This window comes from Salmo salar, chromosome 16 (genome assembly GCF_965601325.2).
Source record: "Salmo salar chromosome 16, fSalSal1, whole genome shotgun sequence".
NCBI classification, from domain to species: domain Eukaryota; kingdom Metazoa; phylum Chordata; class Actinopteri; order Salmoniformes; family Salmonidae; genus Salmo; species Salmo salar.
In genome coordinates, this window is record NC_138306.1 from 12379474 (window position 1) to 12383466 (window position 3993).

Consider the following 3993-nt stretch of genomic DNA (forward strand, 5'->3'; position numbering starts at 1 on the left):
CATTCAAAGTCAGCAGGCTTTGTTTTCTTGAGACCTTAGTCACTCCAAAAGTGAACCACCCACCTGGAAAAACTTCCCCTGGACAGTGAGTGTCAGGCCCTGACCTGAGAGAGCCATTTTTCTCTGTTTAGTTAGGTCAGGGTGTGATATGGGGTGGGCATTCTATGTGTTTTATTTCTATGTTTTGGCCAGGTATGGTTTCCAATCAGAGGCAGCTGTCTATCATTGTCTCTGATTGGGAGCCATACTTAGGCAGCCTTTTCCCACCTGGGTTTTTGTGGGTAGTTGTTTTCCGTTTAGTTGTCTGTGGCCTGACGGAACTGTTTGCTTTCGTTTTTGTTTATTTGTTTAAGTGTTTCATTATAGTAATAAATATGAGCACTCAACACGCTGCGTTTTGATCCACTCCTTTTGACGATCGTAACAGTGATATAGAGGACATTCGTCATCTACTGATGAGTTTAAGTCCCATTAAATCCTCAGAAGTACACCAAGATAGCCAGAAGCATCTCATACACTTATTTTCTCTGATCTGCAACTATTCTGTTGTGTACATAGAACTTTACTGCTCTCCAGTCCCTGTTTACTAGCGCTTGGGGAGAAGCAGCAATGCATTTCTCAGTCTTGTTTTTCCCATTTGGATAAAATTCATCAAGGAATCTTCAAGGGCATCCACCTCTATTGTCGACCAATACCTTTTGTTCCTTTGGCACCTTTTGTCACACCCTGACCTGAGAGAGACGGTTTGATTCTCTATGTGGTTAGGTCAAGGTGTGGGGTGGGCATTCTATGGTGTCTATTTCTTTGTGTTGAGCAGAGTATGGTTCCTAACCAGAGGCAGCTGTCTATCGTTGTCTCTGATTGGGAGCCATACTTAGGCAGCCTTTCCCCACCTGTAGTTGTGGGATCTTATTTATGTACTGCTCGTTATAGCCTGCAAGACGTGATGGTCGTTTGTCATTGTTTGTTCTTTTGTTGAAGTGTTCTAAATTAAAATAAATTCAAGATGAACACGTACCACGCTGCACCTTGGTCTACTCCTTTTGACGATCGTTACACCTTTGGAAAGAGATGGCATTATGAATGACTACATTAAAAAAAGGTTGACTACAATACAGTACTTGAACATCTCTCTGTATTAACTCTACAAGGTTACAGCTGTATCTGCAGAGAGTGTGTTGAGATTAAACTAACAATCCCAACTAAATAACTACATAGATAAGGATGTGAGAGGAGAATGTGAAATGCTGACATCAAGGCAGACTCAATCTGTATGGAATCTAAGCCCAACAACCTGTTTGCAATGTAATATTCTAATAAAAGCAATACCTATTAAATCAAGTTCCGTCCCTCAAGAAAAACAATGTAAAGCGTGGTAATCCTTCTGTGTTATCATCTATCCTGACACACTAGTTCCAGATCTAACATCTTGACTTGTGTCCAATCCAAACTGAACCGTTCTGTGCTGGCATGGTTGGAAATACACTAACTGATAAAGACAGTATTGATCTGGACCAGCACAGTACGGCCATAAATTGACACTACAGAGTGAAAATGCACTGACTGAAGGCAGCAGGAAACATGCTTACCGTGTGAGCCTCTCATTTGTCCCAGCTTTCCCTTGGTCATTGGCTGTTTAGCCCGAATCGCTGACATCTCTCCTGGAAAACATGTCAAAAAGGACATTGTAATTAAGAATAGGTCCATGTGTATGTAAGGTATAGGCATACAGGTCAGATTTTCTTCATAGAAATTGCCTTCCTCTGATGGCCCTGGGACACAACCATCTTCACTGTTGTCAATACTGGTTATTGAGTCATCAGTCTTGTATCCAAGCATAGCTTTGGTCAACTGTATTGCAGAAAAAAAGTATCTTGGATAACTAGATAGATATCAAAGTATTTGGACACTGGTACATTTTGATTAGTTATGGCTCTGTGCTCCTCTACTTTACATTTTCTAATAATACAATGAATATGGGATGAAAGTGCAGACTTGCCTGTCTTTGATTTACAAAGCTGATTCACAAGAACTTACAGTATGTGCTGGTGTTGAATGACACTAACTTACGTATACGCTGTCTGTTCTGATCAACGGCAGTGCATCATCCAACACATGGACTATCGACCCAGAGGTACTGGCAGCCTCGGTGTCTGACATCTAAGGATACAATAAAATGAAATTAGCCATGTGCAAATTAGGCAATTGAATATGATTCAACCATCCCTAGTATCCTCATTCTAAACAACTGATAAACCTGAGCTTCGGGATTTATTATTTCCTTTTCAAATCTGGCCTACAAGTTGAATTATGTTTGTTTTAGAGTTTCCATGTGTCTTCTGAGCCTCTGCAGTGCCTTTGTAAAGGAAGACAAGTTTCAAAAAGAATGGTTGAGACTTAAAAGAATGACAAGATTGCTCGGCACACAACAAAGGGGATGGGGTGGGGGACACCAATGACTTATCATTGACTGATAGAGGTCCTACAAACATCTATTACAATTTCCTTTCAGATGACTTTCAAGGTAAAAAAGCAAGTATAAGCATAACATAAGCACATTATGCAAGTTCCTGGATGCAACTAAAGCTGATCTGCTTTTATGGATGGACTAAACGAGAAACAGTATGAGTGATATGGCTAAAGCAAGGCATGTGAATTGGCACAGCCCTACCAAATGTTAACCTTTCCACAATCCTTATTCCTGTTGTGGTGATACACTCTTTTACGTGCATAGCCAAAATAACTAGCAACTTATTTCTCTTTGAGTAAGAAAGGGCACTAAAAAAACTGCCAAAACTTCAATAAAATAATTTAAATGGGGGGATTTATATAAATATTTCAGCACACATGCATGCTTATGACTTGACAAAACAGATGAAAAAGAACTGGCTTTTCTAGCTAGCTTGTAAACCAATTCAAGTTACACTAGCAATATTATTTTCTAATGCATGTAACATTGGGTTAACCACAATCATGTATTCTGAATCAAAGACATGTTACCAATTATGCTAAACTAGCACGCTAACCGCTAGCTAGCACGCTAATCGCGAGCTAGCACGCTAATCATTAGCAAGCAGTAAATAAGTAGAAGGTAAAAACATGCAAAGTAACAATTGCACATTAATGAATTGTTTGGATAAACCCAACAAGTTCATTCTCATGACGCAGTATATCTGACACAATGTGGCTTTCGGACATTGTCAATGCATGTTGGATTCCACCGAAAGACATACATGAGCTAACATTCATTACAAATAAAGACAACGGGAACATGCTTGCTTGCCAATACACCAAATACAATTTTAGTTAAAATATTGGTTAACTTAGTTAATAGCTAACCTTATTGCAGGAATGTGAACGTCTACAACCATCATCCTCTTCATTAAAAAACGTGCTGCACAGCTACTTTTGTTGTGATCATGCTCAGACAGAGACAGGCTTGCCAGGTCAATTCCAAATTTCTATGAAAACCAGTTAAAAACCCACGTTCAAAGCCTGAAACCTATCACAATTTCAGAAGATTACAGGGAAATTAATGGCTTTTTTTAACTACCATGTTGGTAACGGTGCAATATAGAAGTAGTATTAAAAACTTGCACCCAGCGACCAAAACTTTTCACCTGCAGCAAAGTTTTAAAAGTACCTCAAAAAAAGACATATAGTTTACGTGGCAACCCTAGGGAGAGATTTGTCACTGCAGCATGGGGGAGATGGGAACTGTGTTGACCTGTGACATTTTTGATAGTTTGGTACTTTGTGCACTCTGCAGTGGGGGAGGGGCTGGATCTCCAGCAGAAATTATGGAGAGTAGACAATGATTCCATCAGCCCAGATTTCTGAATATGTGTGCAATATTATTACTGTCACCTACATTTCCTTAGACAGTTTGGGTTTGTAGCTTACACAATCAGTATCAGTGAGGTGTTAAGTGCAGCTACTTGAATGGTCTGTAGACTTGCTGACACAAAAGTAGCTTATGGCAGGTTAAGATTC

The 3993-nt window shown here is 39.7% G+C and overlaps 1 long non-coding RNA gene across 1 annotated transcript; it reads right to left on the reverse strand.

The window, feature by feature from the left end:
* Window positions 1-692: 692 nt before the first annotated feature.
* On the reverse strand, window positions 693-2156 carry LOC106573243 (uncharacterized). Its single transcript, XR_014380815.1, has 3 exons — window positions 2071-2156; window positions 1590-1661; window positions 693-1059 (listed from the first exon to the last, which is right to left on the reverse strand). It is a non-coding gene; the product is annotated as an uncharacterized LOC106573243 (long non-coding RNA).
* Between the last annotated feature and the right edge of the window lie 1837 nt (window positions 2157-3993).